Below are 19,995 nucleotides of genomic sequence, written 5' to 3'. Positions count from 1 at the left end.
GGGCGGCGGCGGGCAGGTGTGAGGAGAAACGCAGGGTCGGGGCTGCAGCGGGGGCGAGGCCGCCCCTGGAGAGAGCAGCTGCTCTCACACACTCGCCGCGGCGGCTGCGCGGGGCGGCCGTGCTTGCGCGGGCTCTCTCCCCCTCACAGCCCCGCCTGCCCCCCCCGAGCAACCGGGCACGCACTTTGCACACGCTCCCTCGCTCTGCCCCGGCCTGTCACAGGCGCTTCCGGCCGGGCGGGGCCGCCTGCGCGCGCTCCCGCTCACGCCCGGCAGCCGGGGCGGGCGGTGCCGTGCCGTGCCGTGCGCCGTCGCTGGTGGCTGGCAGTTTGCAGACGCTCCCTCGCCCGCCCGCCTCCAGGTGGCCCGGCCCCCACGGCGGCCGCGGCGGCCGCCCCTCAGCCCGCGCCGGCCTCCGCCGAGGACCATGGGCGATGCGCTCCTCCCGGCGCGGCAGGCTGCGCACGGGCGGCGGCGAAGGAGGTGAGGCGGCGGCGGGGTTGGGGACGGTGGAGACGGTGGGGGTGGTGCCGCGCCCAGCCCCGCTGTGGGGGACGCCGTCGCCGTTGCCCCCCTCAGGCCGCTGCGGCTCAGCGGGCCGTGAGGGAGAGCGGCTTCCTCAGCGCCCCCCCCGCCCCCGGGCCACATCGCCCCCTCCCCAGGGCTGGTCTGGCGCGGGGGAGCCGCCCGCCCGGGTGCGGCGGGGCGGGAGTGGGGATCGGCCGAGGTGGGCGCTTATGGTGCGGCGGGGCCCGTCCTCGCCGCGGCCCGGCCGCCCCCGTCACCTTGCGTAACGACCTTCCGCGCCCGGCTCGGCGGGGAGCGCCTCCGCGGAGCCCGGGGGGTGCCGCCCGGACATCCCAGCGGGGGCGGCCCCGGGGAGCCCGGCCGTGGCCGCCCGCCCTATGCCGGGGGCTGGCGGTGGCGGCGGGCGCGCCCTGGGGGGACGGAGCAGCGCTGGCGGAGGCTTCCCGAAGCGCGGGTGGCAAGTTTTGCCGTGGATGGGAAGATGAATCTTGGGCGAAAAGTCCGTTGAAATCTCCCCGCTGCGATCCGGTTTACAAGCTCTCGGGTTCACTTGTGGTGCTGGGTGTGTGTCCTCTTCAGGCTTCGTAATCTTCTAGGAAGTGAATTTGTGAAAAAGGTTCCTGAGAACTGTAATTTCTGCTAACTGCTGTCTGCCATGTCTGCTACTTTTTCGCCAGAGGTGCGTTAAGCTGTAGGTTGGAAATAACAATGCTCTTTATTTGCTGGATTCAGTATTTCTAATGCATCAACGTCGTTTTGTGGTTTTATCGTAGGGTTTTATCCTGGGAAAAGCAGTGGCTGACCTGGTGTGATTGCGTAGATATGCAGACCTATACTAAAACAGATTTTTGGGGGCCAGTTTTATTGTCTCTCTTGAGTTTTAGAAGCTACTTAAGATAACCTTGTTTTTTAATATGTTTAGGGGAAAATAAACGTCACTTAGTTTTGAAGAACTAAATCTCGGTAGAGGCTTTTCTCACTGTTAATGCAGGAAGTGTAGGTTCCATCTTTTCCAGCCACCGTATAATGCCAGCCTCGTCTTTTGAGTGCGTATTTTTTTTTCTGGCACTGTGGTCAGTAAACCTGGGAGAATGAATTCTTAATTCTTGCGTTAGGTCTCTTGATAACTGCAGCAAGAATAGAATACTCTTCAAATGAAGGCTCACTCCTGACATTCGTGTTATTCTAGTACACAGTCTTATTTGTCTAAAAAGCTCTGTCACCTTGTCCCCATGAAATAGTAGGATAGCTTTTTCAACAGCGTGACTCATAATGCTAAATACAGGAATGAATTTTGACTTAGTGCAGTGCAAGTGCTTTATCTCAGCAAACAGCTTTGGGAGTAGAAAATGCAAGTAGGGCGGAGGGAATGCCTGGTCCTGTACCTGTTAATCTGTGTCCTCAGGAGGACAACATTTGAAGTTGTTTGCAGGCTAGGGGTATGTCTTTACTCCTGAATCAATGAGGTGATCTCAGTTGTTTCAGAATACTTTTGCCGTTTCATAAAAGGCTGAAAAGCTTTCAGAAAAGGAGGAACCAGTTAGTTCTTGTTATTTATTATTGAAACCATTTTGCCTGGGGACACTGAGTCCAATTTAGTCTGAAAGGGTGATTTACCTTTTTCCTTCTTCATCTCTGTGCAATGTTTCTGACTGTTTTTCATGAGAAACTCTTACTGCAACACCCAGAGTTCACGTAATTACTGCTGGCTGTACCCAAGGCTAATAGTAGGAAGAAGAAAAAACCTTCGCTTTTTTCTGGTGGTTTTGTTACATTCAAGGTAACTTTCACTACTGCTTCCTGCTCTTTACCTGTATGAGTTTACCCTTAAAATGGCCCACAGAGCAGTACGTTTAGCAAAAGGGATGTCTGCTCTTCATAATTTAATGTATGCAGACTGTTTTCTGTTGTTCTTATACAGAATATGGATTTATTTTGTACAAGCAGAATAAGGATTAAATAAGAACATATGTCTCCTCTTTTCTGGGTGATAAATCCATCTTGCTGTCCGGGAGGAAGGCAGCTTATTCAGCCTGGACTGAAAAGATGCTGAAAGACAAAGTGACTGAATACTGCATATAAGAAGATCCTAAAACTTAGGAAGCAGCCAGCAACACTGGGTGTAAATAATCTAAAATCCTTAATCTACTTCATGAAATAGAATCTGGCAGAATAATGAAGTGTTTTGAATTCCTAAAATGACTTAGAATAAAGACAATTGCTCTCCAGTTCTAACTCATCTTCCCTCCAATCAGATTCCCTTCCTTTCCTGTGATTTAAAAAAAAAAAAAAGCTTTATAACATCAACTTCTGTGCTTGAGATAATATATAGAATTCTATTAGCACCACTCATTTCCCTTCAAGTTTGAAATTATATATTGGTTTGTTTTGTTTGTGAGGTTATGGTTTTGGCATTGTTTGATGCTTTCATTTAACAAGCTCACTCTGGTATTGCTTCTGTTTAATAAAACAGCTTCATATGCAGTTTTCCTCATCTTGGCTTTAAAATTTTAATAGAACTTCAGGAGTAGTTGCATTAACTGCCCTTCACGGATGCAGTAACTTGATTATTAGCTGTGTGGTAGGTGGTTTGAAGGTTTGTGTGAATGCAGTGTTCATTTTCTGAGCAGACTTGAGATCTAAAAAAGGCTGTCTTAGTGTTTCATGGGAGAATTAGTTCAGTTTTATTGATAGGAAGAAGCAGTTATAAGGGAGATTCAGTGGCAAATATTACCTCATGGTTATTTGCCAACAGATTGTCTGACTTAGTGTATGCTTAGTCTCTTAAATAGAGCGTGAAAAGAAATACAATATGCGGTATATCAAAAAATCCAGGTTCTGATAGCATTTTCATTTATGTCACATTATTCCCAAAGTGTCTGCAGAACTCTTGCTTAGCCTGGTTTGGAACCAGAGCAGTACTCCAGCAGCAACTCTTGGTAACGAATATCGGAAGCATCTGCTAAAGGAAATGAACGTGCTGCACAGTGCTAACCAGCTGGGAATGTGATGAGTGGAAACTTTAAAAAATCAAGCAGTTTTGCTATTACTGCATCTTCAATTTCAAAAAGTTCTTAACTGATTGGAGTGGAATAAGGTCATCCTTTATTCCTCTCTACGTTTGCCGAGTTAGTGTTTATGCATCTCTGCATTTCACATACTACATATGCACATCCACTTAAACAAAAAAAACCCAGCACCAAAACCTTAAAAATGTTGTCTTCCATACTTCAGAAGAAAAAGTGGAGTTGTGCCTCTGTGTGTGTACATGCACACTCAGACTCCTCTTGTTTTCCTCTTATAGCCTCTGGTTACTGACATATATTATTGAAGTTGTAAAGGCTTCATTACCTGTTTTACTTTCATTTCTTGAAGAGCCCGGACCTATAACACAATGAAGGATAACGTCTGTGAGGAGTAAGTCTTATTCAGATTGTGTTTTGATTGTGGCTTGATTTCCGTCACTTTTGACCCCCTCTTTTTGCTTCTCATTTGTTCACATGGGTTGATAACTCGCATACTGTAATTCAAGGCCCCAAAGAGAAGGTGACTAGAATTTTATAGAAACTTACATTATTTCAGTGAAGGGTTTTGGATATTGACATAGGCTCTCTTAATTGGATGGCATTTGAGGAGGAGCCACCATAATGATGGTGAAGTGGTGACACAAGTGCTGACACTGCCTCCCAGATGTGAGGCAGTGGCTTTTTTGTGACTATGCACACTTTTATCAGGGTGAATAGATTTATGCTTCTGCATAAGCTGGAATAGTTCAGCTGTCTTGAGATGCATTTGTGGGGTTTTGTTCTTGCCTTCCAACAAGGAGAAGTCTTGTCTGCTTTAATCAGGTGAATCCTTCAGACCCAAGGTCCATGCATGCACGCAGACCAGGATGTAGCTTCTTTGAGGAACTTCTGCTTTTTCATATGTCTGTGACAGCTTGCATACCAGGGAGACACTGCAGTGAAAGAACAGAGAAGAGAAAATTAACTCGGGACACAGGGATTTTCTCTTAGAGTACTGTAAGTAGTAAAGTCCTTTTCATGAAGAGAGCTTAAGTCAATGCTGTGATTCGTTTGATTTATTATTTATGGTTTGTATGAGCTAAGAATCCTGTGATCCTGGCCCTCTGAATCTCAGAAGGTCCTCTTCCTGTTAGCTAACTGTATTTCTTCATACATCCCACAGGCGTTCCAAACTGTTTAACCTTGATTATTAGTCTAACCTACTAATGTTTGTCATACTGATTTTTGTATCCTGATAAAAGCCTGTAATCTTTGGAAGTTATCAACCACCTCTTTTGACCTTGTCCTTTAGACAAAGGGCTTTTCGTAGGTTACAAGTACCAGGCAGAATCCGATTTTACTTTTATCGGTCGTTGCTCATGAGTCATGTAGTTTGCTGCATTTCTTTGTATGTCAGTTTTTGCCATATAATCTATTCCTTGTGCCTATATTTCCCTAGAATAGTTTTCTTCACTCTTGGTAGCTGCTTTCACTCTTGCTGCTTTCTTTCTATTGCATGTTAATGCTGTGTTCCTCCCTTTTCTAGCAAACAGATAAGGCACACATGCACTGTGACTGGTACGGCATTTTATATAACCTCTTTTGAGGTCCTAGCAAAGCATTTTCAGATAGCTACTAATCAAGGAGTACATTGGATATCAGGAAAATTTCTTTACTGAAGGGGCTGTCAAGCACTGGAACAGGGAAGTGGTTGAGTCACCATCCTTGGAGGTATCTAAAAGATGTGTAGATGTGGTGCTTAGGGACATGGTTTAGTGGTGAATTTGGCAGTGTTAGGTTTGTGGTTGGACTCAATGATCTTAAGGGTCTTTTCCAACCTAAATGATTCTAAGATTCTTAGTTGTCATAGAAGGCACAAACTGCAGTGAATTATCATTCCTGCCTATGGTTATATTTTGTGATCTGGATGTTTTCTGGACATGTGACGTCTCAAGATACTGAACCTTTGGACTCGTATCACATTATGTGATAGTCGTCTTGTCTGCAATATGTGTGACTAAAGCGGTTTCTCACATTCTTACAGATGATCGTTGTCGGTACAAAGGTTTCTGCATGTATTCACTTAGGCAGTAGTTCTCTTGGGTTTAAAATGCTGTGTCTTATCGCTCTTCTCTTTTTTTTTTTAGTTTTGTTTGTTTTTTGGTCCCCTCTCATGTGTGCTTGTTCCTTTGCAGCAGAGAACTAATGCATTGAAGCAGCACTGAACTGCAGTTTTTGGAAGTTTCCCTTGAACATTGCAGATTGTAGCTGTAGTTAGTATGCACGTGATACACTTGAAAGATAATTTCAAGTATTGAGGACCCCAAGTAACTCTGCTATTATGACCTTTTTTTGTGAAAATGCCTGTGTTTTCATTGAAGATGGCCTATCCGAAGTGTTGCATTTGTCAAGTAAAACTTTTCTACATGTTCAAAACTTTGAACATTTTTGATATGGTATTCATAGCAAAAAATCTTTGAACACATCATCTACTTCCTAACAAGCTTTTAAGTAACTTCCATGAGTCTTCCTTGAAAGGTCCTGTTCAAGTACTCTGTGTGCAATGTTATAATTTTCTGTGTTGTAGATTGAGAGGAGTGAACATACTAGCTTTAAGTTGCTCTTGAGAAAGTTTTATGCTACACCATTAGGCCTCTGTATCAGACATACCAATTGATTACTTTTCTTGAAAAGCTTGCTTAAAAAAACCCCAAACCTAGAATAAATACGAGGAATGTTTCTAACCTGGTAGTTATCCAGGTTTGATGTTGTTTATTCATTCTGTACCAAGACGCTGTAACATGATTTTATTGACTGTTGAATGAAACTGTTTGTATGACCTAACCATACAGTGAAAGTCCCACACTGTTTCAGTGCACTGTAGTGTGAAGGCTATTTTTGCCTCAAATAAATGCTTCCAGTACTAATGCCTCTAAACTATTACTCCAAGTAACATGAACCATGAAGTAGTTCACTTCTCCCAATGTTGGTTTGAGTGGCCCATTTCTGTCTAGATGTAATTAAAGCTTGCTATTTTTAGTAATTAAAATAGCATAAATATGGAAAACAGAGAATCTGTCTAGAAGTATTCAGCAGACAGTGACAACCAGATCTTCGTCATCTTCAGATTCTCAGGATGAGTTTTCTTTCTGTCTCGCTTTTGGTATGAATTATACATTAAAGTGGGTCCCCTTTTTCCTAAAAAGAGTATTGAGTATTATCTTGCTGTGTCTTTGGCTGTTTGGTTACCTGATCTTAGAATTTCTGAGCCACCTGGCAAAGGAGCTTTCTCCCTGAAAAAAAGAGAAACTAAGCAGACATATATTCCATGCCTAGGAAAAACCTGTAATACTCTTAACGTAAACTTCCACGCCTGTTTGACAAACTCCTGTGGTAATGTTAAAGGATCTTAACAATGGTGTTCTCTGTAGGTACTAATACATTGTATGTGCATTTAATCTTTCCCACCTACTTCACACACACAGGTACACACGTACCAACAACAACAAAAAAATCAAGAGACATCTCCAGCATCTCAGCTTTTGAAACACTCCAGCAACTCTGAAAAAAATGCATTTTTTCAGGATTGTAGTGTGTAGTGGATTCGGAAGTGGTTTTGGTGGGAAGAGGGGCTGCAAAATTCCTTGGATATTCCTTGGATAGCAATAAGATGTTTAAAAAAGAAGTGGGCAAGTAGTCCAAGTAAGGAACCAATTTGATGCTCAAGTGGTGGAGGTCTTAGAGGCACACTTGCAAGTGAGTATGAGCAGAAAAATGGCTATTTCTCACTCTGTGTGTTGATGGAATTTAAGGAAGGAAATGTTAAAATACATACCTCTGTTGCAGGGCTTGTGGAAGAAAGTTCCAGGGAGATCAGGAAAAAATCTGAAAAAAATATTTGGAGGACTGAGCAAAATGAATTGTTTGAGATAGGCTTTTGAAGAACTCAAACTATTTGGAAGTCAAAACTAAATTTAGAAATTGTCCATTAAATTTGCATAAACATGTAGCCAAATTAGAATATTCTAATGGTTTTCTTTCTCATTAGTTTTAATTAAGAACTGTCACTCCTGTATTCTGGTAGGATTTTTGTCAATGAAATCAGTATTTGTGTTTCCTGATCTGACAGAACAGGAAAAGGATGTGGAACATTCTGTGTAGGGGAAAAAAAGACACAAAGATGTCTCAATCTTTACCACTCAGACTTCAACCTAGGTTGTACAGGATATTTGACCGGATTATTAAAGCTACAGTATTTCAATCAGTTCCCTAGCACTTTGATTTGTTTTTGTAAGTTCTTGTAAAAATGAACAGTTTCCCTCCCTGTATTTCTCTTCAAGAAATGCTGTTTCTCAGTCAGTACTACTATTGATCCCCCCAGAACATGGTGAAATGCAGCATCATTCTGTTTATGCTTAATGTTTGTTTGTGTTATGTGGCTAGTTTTGTTTTACTAGACTGGAAAAAAGCATGCAGGAGGAGAATGCTGCAAATGCTTCCAGCGTTTTTTCTACTCAAGCTAACAGCTATTTTACTGTAGGTAAAATCAACCAGTTCTGAATACTTAGTCTAATTTTAAGAGCCTGTAATCAAGTTAAATGAATATGTTATACTTCAAAATAAAATATTAGATTGTTATTTATAATAGCTATTTTGTTAGATACCAGTTGAGCTTATTTATAAATCAGTTCTAGAAAAAATATTTATCTTCATTTTGATATCATAACTTCTCTTGAAAGAGAAATATAGATTGTAGTCCTTAGAAATAAGATAGTAATCTGTGGTTCTTACTGGAATACTTTCCCACATTTTTTCAGTAGCTTGGCAGTCATGTGTTCAAGCAATTGGATAATCGGTAAAATAGAAATTCTAATGTTTTAATGATGTGAGAAATGAAACTGAGCTGCGTGAGTGTTTGACAAAGTGATTTGACGTATGTCTGAATCTAGGTCTTAGTAGTTTCAGGCTTCTGGAGAGGCTTATCGATCTCGCTTTATCGCCCACATTGTTAATCTTTCTGGAATTTTTGTCTGAGTCTGTAAAGTGACTCTCCTGGGGTTCCAGATTGATAACTTTGTAGGACTATGCAAGTTTCCTTTGAGGAAAGCTTACAGTAACTTTCATCTAACCTGTCTTACCAAAATTTTCAGCAAGGTAAGTTAAAGAATATTTGAGGGAGGAAGGAAGAGCTGGAAAGTGATTAAGGTTTTGGCCTCCCTGCTGGACTCCATTACAAATTGCTGCTTGCTAGCAGCTGAGATGAACTCCTGTTAAAATAGTACTTACCCACTGGAAGTGTGGAATTTTTGTTCACTAGTTGATCTGTGCTGGCTCCTGAATGCCCAGTGAATGAGCAGTTGTTTCAACACACTTGGTATGTTACCAACAGCCGTTCAGTGTGCCATCGGCCTACATTGAAAGGAATGGATTTTTGTAATGATGTAATGAGAGTTGAAGTGCAGCGGGTAAGGTTCTGCACTGGCGTAAAAGGCATACTGCAGTTTACGTAAGCTCTTTTTGAGTTGATGCTATTTAAACCTCTGGCTCTGTATATTGAAACTAGTACAATGAGGCCCAAGTGTGCACTTTAATTTTCCTTTGAGGGCTGTACTGGCTGATAGATAGCAAAAGCTTGTAACAGGTTTAGGTTCTGTTCAGTTTCTGTTCAAGTCCTTCTACCTTGATTCATTTCCTGACATAGTAGTTTCCATATATACTGGTTACGTAGCTTGTGCACTGTGTAATGCTACAGAAGAATGCCAGTATTGATTAAGCTACCTAAAATATCTCTGAGAACACTTTCTTACGTACTGAGATATTGGCGCGCATGTGGCCGCATCTAGAGTGAAGAAAACAGTGAGTCTTATAAATGGGAAAAAAGATAACCTTTTAAAAAAATCTGTACTTGAAAAATAGTATTGTAGTTAAAATATACAGGGAAAACTGTTCTCCATAAATATTGCATTTCTTAAACACAAAAAGGGGGGTTAGATGAAGATCTGAAGCATCTAATTTCTCATAATCTGGGGTTTTAAAGAAAATGTAAATTAGCAGGGGGTGCTTTTCCCTACATTTGAAACACAAGTTTTCTACATGCTGTGTATTTGGACAACTGATTTTTTTTTTTTTTTCTCTCCACCATTAGTACTCTGTTTTGATAGAATTGTTTTGGTCTCAATTCAGACTGTTGTTCGTACCTCAAGTCTTGTTCTACTCTTGTGTATTGTTCCCATTGGATATGGCAAACTTTAATTCTGTTACCCGACTGATAATCTGGTACTTCAGGATATTCAGGTATTCAGAATGCTTTGTGTAACTCAGTAGTCTTATAATGCCGTTTTGTAATTTGTAGTACCTTATGCTAGTCAAATGTTCTGTGCTCTGACCAGAGGAGGATTAACACCAGTATTTGCTGGTGCTTTTACCTGGGAATGTCATTAGTCTTCCTGGTCTTCACCAAGACTGCAGTTACATGAAATTTGTGCCCTCATGCTAATCTCTTGCCCTCATACCATCTCTCCTCGTTTCCTATCAGTGCATTTATGTGGCAGTGCAGTGAGCTGGCTGACAAATTGTTGTGACTGTAAATGACTTTCTGGCATTTGGTTGTTCATGTTTCAGAATGACAACGTTCCTTCGCTGTCTTCACCTCTTAGCTGTATAGGCTGGGGAAGGAGGATGGAGAGGGGTAATGGTGCTGCTTTCAGTGGCAGTGCTGGCTTGAACATCAGTCTAATTTAGAAGATCGTATTCCTATTACTTCTTAAAATGTTAGGTTAACAGATAGTTAATATGTTCAAATGGACTCAGTTTTATCTAGCAAGTTAATGTGGTTTTTTTTCCCTCAAGAAGACTTATTCTATGTAAGTACTATCTGTGTATGCTTTTGTTTGTTCATCCCAATTTATACAAAAAAAACCAAACACAACAAAAAAAAACCCCAAACACAAAACAACCTTCTCACTGTATAAATTCCTGATATACATATATCCATCTCAGATTTCATGCTATTGATATTGGATGTGTATTATGAAAAGAGTTTTAATGAAGATGTACTCTTGCCCTTTCACAAGCTACAGAGTATTTTTAAATAACCACTCAACTTATTTTTTTAAATAACTACAATTTGTAACTTTATTACAAAGGCTGCTGATACAGCATTGTAGTTTTGTAGAAGTTACTTTAAGAACCTTAGAGCACTCAACATGTCCACCTTCCCTGTACTATAGGGATCAAGCCTATTGCTGAGGGTATAAATGTTTGTCCAGGCTACAAAAATGCGGGATTAAAACCTTTTCATTGTTTATTTGGTACTGACCAGCTCTGTCATCCTTGCATTTGACAAATGGGGGAAGAAATCTGTCAAACGTTGTTAGCATACTTTTTTTTCCGCTAATGTGTTCTCACTTGGCTTGTGTGTGTGGCCAAGTGCACTGCTGACAGGTGTCCAGTTTATTGTGGTGTTAAGGTCTTTATTTCCTTACACAAATTTCTTTAGAATATCACATAAAGTACACCAGGGTTTGAGTTGTAAAACTGATTAAAAATAATAAAATAGAAATAATTAAAACAGGGAGAAGTGTTAGAAATTCTCCAGAATACTGTGTAATATGTTTCAGGGTTTTAGTCATACTTTTGTTTCCATTTTGGCTTGTGTCTGTCTCCTTCCTTCCCTATTTTGTGTAACATGAAGCATGTTTTCTTTGTCACTGCTAGTTAATTATCGCTGTTACCACTGCCTCTGGTGTTCCACGTCTTAAAAGACTGAAGGGCTAATCATGTGCTCTCTTTTCGTTCAGCCTTCAGGAGATAAGCAGGCAGCATACGTATTTTCAGTTCTGCTCAGCACTGGAAACATCCTTCTACTAGACTGTGAAGATTTTAGTGAATATAATCTCTTATTTAGCAGATGTGCTAAAGTTCAGCTGTCTCTCAATTCTAAGTATGCTTATTTTGGGTTTGGTTTTTTTTTCATTGTTGGTCAAGCTGGATTTCACTTATGAGAGAAGTGTTTTGGGTGTCCTCTGCTGTGCTCGGAAAGAAGCACGATCTCCTTCGTAATCCAGACTTCTCAATTACTTTTGCTTTTTTTCTCTCCAAACATCTCCTCTTGAAGGATGAGATTTCGCCATGTGACTTGAATTTTTTTCTTGCACATTACACTTAAAGCTTTATCTCATCCATTCCTTCCCATCCCCCAAAGTGTACTCCTGAAATGCTTTCTCCATATTTGTTTTTCTCTCTTAAATAATTTAGGAAATGTTCTTATTTACTGAACTCACTGGCATCTAGAACTAGACTAAAACAGATCTCCTAATCCCACCCCACCCACCCAACAAACCTGCATGGATTTCCCCCCCCCACCCCGTAAAAAGTCGAGGTTGGTGAAGTCTCTGGTATATGCGCAGTTGTGCTGAATCTTTGTTAAAGTCAGCTAATAATAGTTACAAAATGAAATAAAGCCCTTCTGTTGGATTGCTCACCACCTAATTATCAAAACAGATGATTTCAAGCAAGGATTGCATGCTTTCAGAAGGCCAGTTGATCTTGCGTCTTTTTCTTTGTCACATCAATAACTCTTTCACACAGATCCTCTTTCTTGCCTGCTTTTTTTGATGTGGCTTTTTCAACTGACCTCAAGCAACTGTCTGTAATGATTGAGGCCATTTTTACTGATGGTCTGACTCTTTGCCTGTGTTGCACAAACTTTGAATCTACAGAAAATGAAAGCAGCACATTGAAGAGGTGAGTGATACCTGAGTGTTCTGTAGTCTTTCTGGATCTGCATTTTTTTTTCCTGGGGGTTATTGGCACCAGAATTTACCTCCATATTTTTGCTAATATGTTCAGTATGGTATTGCAGTAAAGTAACATATTTGCCTTGATTATTCTAAATATTTGTATCGGAATACTTTAAGGTTGTCATTACAGCCTTCCTTCCCCCCCCAAAAAAACAACACAAAACAACCCCAACAAAAAACCAAATAAAACAAAACTAACAGAAACAAAAACCACCAAAACCCTACCAGTCAGGATAAACAAATGAAAATATTATGGAGAAAATGTAATTTTACTTATTACAATTTATTGTTATACAATTATGTTGTGGTTTAGCCCCAGTCAGCAACCCAGCACCACGCAGCCACTCGCTCACCCCGCCCTGGTGGGACAGGGGAGAGAATCGGAAAAGTAAGTGTGAGGTAACTCATGGTTTGAGATAAAGACAGTTTAACAGGTAAAGCAAAAGCTGTGCGTGGAAGCAAAGCAAAACAAGGAATTTATTCGCCACTTCCCGTGGGCGGGCAGGTGTTCAGCCACCTCCAGGAAAGCAGGGCTCCATCACACGTAACGGTTACTTGGGAAGACAAATGCCATTACTCCAAACGTCCCCCCTTCCTTCTTCTTCCCCAGCTTTATATACTGAGCATGATGTCATATGGTATGGAATATCCCGTTGGTCAGCTGGGGTCAGCTGCCCTGGCTGTGCCCCCTCCCAGCTTCTTGTGCACCTGGCAGAGCACGGGGAGCTGAAAAAGTCCCTGACCAGTGTAAGTGCTACTTAGCAACAACTAAAACATCTCCGCATTATCACCACTGTTTCCAGCAAAAATCCAAAACACAGCCCCATACTAGCTACTAGAAAGAAATTTAACTCTACCCCAGCTGAAACCAGGACAAATTATTAACAGACCACTGAGACAATTTAGAACATAGGGAAGCTGAGCACAGCAAGGCATAAAATAAATCTGAATTTAGACAACTTTTTGAGTACTATCTTCTGAAATGTCTAGTAAATCCATGCTATCTATTGTCTCTTCATAATTAAGCTGCTGCTTTTGTAAGCTGGCTTTTTTGAGTCCCTCTTTGAACTTTCATTGTATACAGATTTTAGGTGTCTAATGTGGAGATGTGAATGTCATAGAAGCTAGATACTTAGAGCCATGAAGCAGTAGTTAGTTTTGCTTTTTATTTTTTCAACTAAATGAGGGAAAAAATCTTCCCAATTCTAAAGAATGTTACCAGATGAGAGGTAGAAGAAGACCTGGTTGTAGTGATGGTGAAATTGTTCTTAAGGAGTCATTAAATTAACTGGTTGGGTACTGCTCTCTTTAATGTAAAGCAGGCTTGAGTAACAAGAGCAGGAACAATGCAGTTAAATGGGAGAGATTAGGAGTTAAATGAAACCTTACCTATGGGAAAAACAACTGAAATGCTCAACTGTCTCGAAGAGCAGATATTTTCTCCAGGTTTGGATAATAAATAAAAGCCACTCAAGAGTCATATGCCAAAGTAACTGTATGCAATAATAATTTTGGATTGAAATAGATATTGTAAGAGCAGAGAGAGAATTTCCAAAGCACTCTGCAGACATAAACATTGTCATGTGTTGAGTCCAAACTGTAGGATACATCTTTTCTCAGCATTAAAACAGCAGCTTAAGTTGGAGTAAAGCCTGGAAGCTATTGAGTGATACAAAGCTGTAGAAAGAAATATTATATCCCTCTGAAACACAGAGGGAAATGTATCAATATATTCTTTCTTTTGTCAGGCTATTAGTACAAACAGTTCTTCTCTTTAAGACCAGACCTAATGAACTTCAGTGACTGACTGCTGTTGGGTTTTGTCCTTCCCAGCCCCCTCTAATTAGAGAGACTGTTATACTCTGCAGGCACATGGCTCAAATACAGGTTTAGTCACTTTCTGCAGTGGAACACAAGTGTAAGCTAGTAGGCTAAGACATGATACAGTGGTAGGATAGTCTGTGTTGGATCCCTGTGGTTGTAACTTACAAAGCAAATGGACTGCTCTGGATGTTGAAGCGTGCTTAAGATAATGCCTTAAATAGTTATCTGTGGGTTATCTGTCAAATCCTGGCTATTACAAAGATAAATCAATGTAGCCTGGTGATACAGAGTTTAAAAGAGAAAGGCTTTTGTACCAACTTATCTTTTAAAGATGTGTTTACCAGCACATTTCCCCAGTGAGTAGAAAGGAATGAATATTTTCACAATATTACAAAATCTGTTCCTGTGTCTCTCTCCCTTTTTGTCTTCATTAGCTATGACTAAACAGTAAAGAAATTCATTCAGCTGCAGTAGTATCAGTATAGTGGTCTCTCACTTCCTCTCTGCTAGTATTACAGTACTGTTTCAAGACCATTTAAATTCTGCTCAGAGCTGTAAATGATCTCTTTGGCAGCCTTATATGCATTTACATTATCTGCTGCATTGTAATAACTTTCAAAAGGATTGTCTGAACGTGGCTTTTTTGTACATATTTTATAAATGAGTATTCATGTCTTAGAATTGTGGGTTTACTTCATGTCTTGTGCTTTTACCTAGCTTGGTTCTAGGAAGATACTTCCTGATGCAGGCTGGGAGAATGGATGCTGAACCTGCCCTGAAGGTCCAGAAGAAAATCAGCAAGTAGGAATAATTCTACTGGGCTTACACCTTTGATACCAAGTGTCTTCTCTAAGAGATTTTCATCTAATTAAACATTAGGTAGAGTGTATAGTATATTGCAACCAAATGTCATCCTTGCTACTAATGGAAGTTCCTTTTGAGGCAAGCCTTCTACCACTGTATTTGTCCTGAGAAGTCTCCTAGTTGGCTCAAAATACACAGTTTTTCACTGTCACCATTCCAGAGATGGACAATACTGTCTATTGAATTTCCTTTCTGATTCCAGAAACCATTTGAGTTTAGGACACTAAAGAGGTTTGCAGTAGGACACGTTTTACTGTAGGTGTTGACTAGTTTAGGATGCAACTACAGTAGGAAGATGTTACCTAGATTATAACCATAGCAGCTGATTTTCAGCTGTCAGTGGCACAGCTTGTGATAACTGGAGATATTTTTTTAGAGCTGCCTTTTTTGGTGTTGGGGAAAGGAGGGAGGAAGCCTTGATGCTTAAATTTCTGTTGCTTATAATGCATTTGTACTGTTAAAACACCAGAGAACTAAGCTAATGTGTTTGGATGGACCATGGAAGTCTGACTTAACAGCCTTGTAAGTCTTGTGCCTATGATTCAGGTAATACTTGGCAAATATATGGATACTTTGTTGTATGTGCGTGGTGTTTTCAAATTACATTAATCTCTGTAGTGTGCAAAGGAGCTTTTAGTTGTACCCTGTGAGATTTTCTGCTAGAAGGGACTTGGTTTTTTTTCCTCTTCCATCCCTATAACTGTGAATAACATCTAGACTGGTTTCTGTTGCAGTGGCAAAGAGATTTGCTAATGTTAAGTTTTATGTGCCATTTTAGAGAAGACTTACTGAAGTAGATCTGTTTCTGCTTGGTTGTGGAAAAGCATTTCATCTGATGACAAAGCTTTAGTTCATATGTGTTTTCTATGAACTGCCTTGTGTTCCCAGCACAGGAGGGAGAAAAGCTCAATGTGCGTGCTTGAGAACATGCCAAAGAGCATGCATGGTGGAATTCCAGGACTGGTGAAAACCGAAGGAAAGGGTAACAGGTATTAAACATAGCTCATAGCTTTAGATTATATAATCATTGTGCAGTTCAACCAAGTGCAACTACCTCACCAGATTTGTCTCTCTTTTTAAAATTGGTTTGAAAAGATGGAGCCCCATGGAATTACTTAAACTGATAAAGTTCAGAGAACTATGGTAGGCAGGTGAGGAAAATAACCTTCTGATGTGGTTCAGACTGAAAAATGTAAGATTAAATCCATGGCAAGGCAAATATAATCTCATTTTAGAGTTATATAAGGCTGCTTAAAGTGGGTCATCAGTGTTGGGGAAGAACATGCCTTCATTTTCTAGGCTTTTTTCTTTTAACATACTAAATGAGTTGGTTTTTTATTTTTTCCTCTCCCCTTCCCACACTGGAAGGAACACTTTTCTCTAGGGACAAAGATAGGATGAAGCTAAATATATCACTTGTCTACTTTATTCTCCATCATGTTGTTTCAGTGGTAATTGCTTGTTTGCGATTTACCTTTAGAGATTCTGCCTGACATATGGAGAGGGGCATAATGAATATATGCAAACATATAGCAATTTAAAATTCATTCTTTATTGCACTTTGGTTTTAGTTTACAAATTGCTATAACAATTAAAGGGATTTTGTAAACGTTAATCTCTGCACGTAGGGGAAATTTCACCTTAATTCTTTATTATTTGTGTGAGGTGGAGGAAACACAGCTTAAGACCCTGCACTTTTTTGTTTTCTAAATTATTTTTCTAAATGATCAGGAAGAGACTAAAAAGTTGCTCATACTATACTGGGAAGCACTACTGGAAGCTAAGAACAAAAGAGATGAAGCTTTGAAGAAGTTATGAGTGCTAATGGTTCCTTAATAGTAGCTGTGCTGTAGTATGTTGGGGAGTGTGGAGAAACGGAAAAGAAGGGGTAAAAGCACACAGTAATTTGAGTTGAGGAAGGTCAGGTCCTTCCATAGTCAATGCAGGGGATGAGGCTTTTGGGGCTGCTGCTTTGAATCACTCCCTAAGAGGGGAATAAGGGCTAAGATAAACAGCTCTGCTACCAAAAGATACAGTTTCTCCTTTTCCTTTCACTAGCTCTGACACACACCTGACCCATCTGTTAGACAGCTTGGTTTGTAAAACAACCAGAAAGCTAATGTAAGAAAAAGGCTTCTTTTGTTTTCATGATCTGAATCAGCTCATTGAGGGATCGGTTGATTTGGCACATCTAGCACAAAGGAGGGTGTGAGAGTGAGTGGCTTGGAGCAGTAGGATGAGAAGTGTGGAGCGAGATTAGCCTGGTCCCCAGCTGTGAGCTGCTGGCTCAGCTCAGCTGTCTTGTGTGGCTGGACCCTCTCATGTGGGTCTCAAGGCCTCCAAGGACCCTGGCTCTCTTCACTGTTGTGGAGGGAGAAAATGACCTGCAACTTTCCCTTGTTCTGTGGTCACAGCAGTGGCTGCTGTTGTAATCTTTGAACGTTAGCTTTTCCTTCCCCTTTCACGCAGCATAATCTTGATTTTTATTTGAAAACAGGAGATATGGTAGTCTTAGTAAACCTTTATGCCTTGTTAGGTATAAAGTCAGTAAGTAAGTGATGGGAGGGTTTCTGTGGCAAATAAAAAAAAAGGCTAACTTTAACTTCTCAGTTGTTTCACTAGTGTCACTGCTATCTGCTCTACTGATGCTGCAGAATTTTTTGTAAGCAATACCTCAAAAGTAAGGAGTATCCAGAATTCGTGCTTTAAGGCTATGCTCAAGGAGAACGCACTTAAAATATACTGCTGAGTGAGAGTGTCCTGCTACACCTGTAGCATTGTCAGAGTTCAGTGCCAGCCTAGTGAAGCTTCCTTTTACTTGTATTGCATCTGGGTTCTTTGCATTTTGGCAAGCAGTCAAAAACCGATTTAGCCCTTTACAGGAATTAAGCATTGCGCTCAGATGTCGTAACTCAAAAGACTGTGTCCAGTGTATGGTGTGAAATTAATCAAAAGGAAAGAAAATTAATGACCTGCTGTGGTGCCATCCATCAGGATATCGCTCAGCAGGTGTGAAATTAACTTGCCTTGACTGTGGATTAAATTTAACGGCATGACGTAAAACTACAGAAACTGTTTCCGTTATTACTAGGGGGCAAGCGTTTTTAAAGATTCCAGCTTAATGATCTGCTTACGCCATACAGTGGATAGTGCTATGATTGTTTAACAGCATGAGTTTAGAATATGTTCCCCAAGAAGATCAAGTATTACTGTATCAGTAAAAATTGTTAAAGGCAGGCCACAGAACCACAGTTTTAATTTTTATAATTACTGTGCACCAGATGGTGGACGTATATTTTTTCCAACATAAGTACCTCAGCTCAGATAGAAGCAGTCGTGATCTTTATTTACTATTAATCAGTTTTTTAACCTAGGTGATTAAAATTCCTTTGTTCTGGCCCATTATGATGACCTTTGAAGAAATGCATAGACAAAGCCTCACTATTGTTTGTTATAGTTACAACAAACCCTTTCCCCTGGCCTGCCCTGCCCCCCCACCCCTTAATTATGAGGATAGCAAAACTACCCACTAATGTTAACTACCCACTAACTTTATTTAGGAGTAAGTGTCTAATATTAGATTATGTACTTAAAGCAGTTGGTAATTCCTAGTTAATTTAAACATTTGTTCTGAAAGAGCAGTACTACAAAGATGCAAAATACATTACAGGTTATTAACAGCTCAAGAGAAATGAGTACGGTGAAGGAAATGTATTTCCCAATTTGAATCTAAAGATCTTGGTATTCTGCCAACTCTTTTCTTATTGTGTCCTGTCCTATTTCCTTATGTGTATGCACTTTTTCCTTTATAGTTGCCCTGATTATTATTTTTTTTTTTAAATGAAGCATTTATCACTGTTGTGGAAACTTCCTTTGACTTCTGAGTTCTTAGTGGATTTTTGCTGAATATGCCTTGAAAATCCTCCTCTAAGATGTTCAGAGTCATCTCAGTCCTTTTTAGAACTCCTGATGTTTTTGCTCTTGATAGAAAATAGTCATGAATGGTTTTTTCATCTCCTTCCCTCCCTGCCGCCCTCCCCCTTAAATTCCGAATACGCATTTCCAGGAGTTAAGGAAGCTGGAAGTTGCCTGTTTGTGATTAAGAGGAAGACTTAGTTATGACTTGCACAGTAGCTTTCTTTCAAGTAAGGCTGGCACACGTCCATTAATATACTTTCAGGATAAAGTGTCCATAGTATATTGGCACATACTTGATTAGCTGGTCTTTATAAGTTGACTTATTTGACCTCCTATTAAAGAGCTCCCATGATTTGTAAAATCAGTAATTTTTTGTTTAAATATTCCTGATCAGAAAGCTGTTGTAGTAGTGAAGGTCTAATTAATGCTTCACAGTTGTGGTAACAGAGTTCTGTGGGTTTTGTGTCAGAAGATAATTCTGACATTAGTAGAATGGTTTTGATTCATAACAAATACGATGTAACTACTGAGAAATGTTATGGTTGCTTTAGAGTTATCCCACTCAGTTGCTGTGTCACTGGCAGTAATTTCTTCAAGGATAAACCCATAAGTAGTAGCTCTAGGATCACAGGATCCATACTGTTCTGGGACTTAAATGAAGGGCTCTGTAGTCCTGAAGAATATTCATTTGGGTAGAGCTGTCAAGATATTTTAGAAGTTTCCTCTTTCTTTGAAGAGAAACGTCAGTCTTGGTACCCATTTCAAAATGAGGAGGTAAGCAAGTCATGGAGGCCTAAGGCTTTGTAACATTATAAACATTAAGAATGCAGGTCAAGCTTTTAACACTGAACAAAGGTTAGATGATTACTAGAACAGTCATATTCCAGCTGGAGCTTTGGGCTGCTTTCTTCTCCTGCATCAGAAAATGAATGTTTTGATATGAGTGTCCAAAACTTGCTCTTAAGTTTTAGGTTGTAACATGATGCTCTTGCAGTCTTGCTTATATTGACATCAACCCTTGGATACTGTGTTCAATTACCTGCCTGCAATTTGGA

General features: G+C 40.4%; 1 protein-coding gene across 3 annotated transcripts in view; it reads left to right on the top strand.

Annotated features, from left to right (window-relative positions):
* Window positions 1-272: 272 nt before the first annotated feature.
* MGAT5 (alpha-1,6-mannosylglycoprotein 6-beta-N-acetylglucosaminyltransferase) overlaps window positions 273-19,995 on the top strand; it is a 137,409-nt gene continuing 117,686 nt past the window's right edge. For 2 of the 3 annotated variants that reach the window (XM_064451080.1, XM_064451082.1), the window contains exon 1: window positions 273-483. The gene's annotated coding sequence lies outside the window, so the exon portion shown is untranslated. Of the gene's footprint in view, window positions 484-1,186; window positions 1,208-19,995 lie in introns of those variants that run through there. The other variant, XM_064451085.1, reaches the window with a different exon arrangement.

The sequence above is a fragment of the Phalacrocorax carbo genome, chromosome 5 (assembly GCF_963921805.1).
Source record: "Phalacrocorax carbo chromosome 5, bPhaCar2.1, whole genome shotgun sequence".
Lineage (NCBI taxonomy): Eukaryota > Metazoa > Chordata > Aves > Suliformes > Phalacrocoracidae > Phalacrocorax > Phalacrocorax carbo.
Note: the sequence above shows the minus strand (reverse complement) of the source record. Positions and strands in the feature narration are given on the sequence as shown.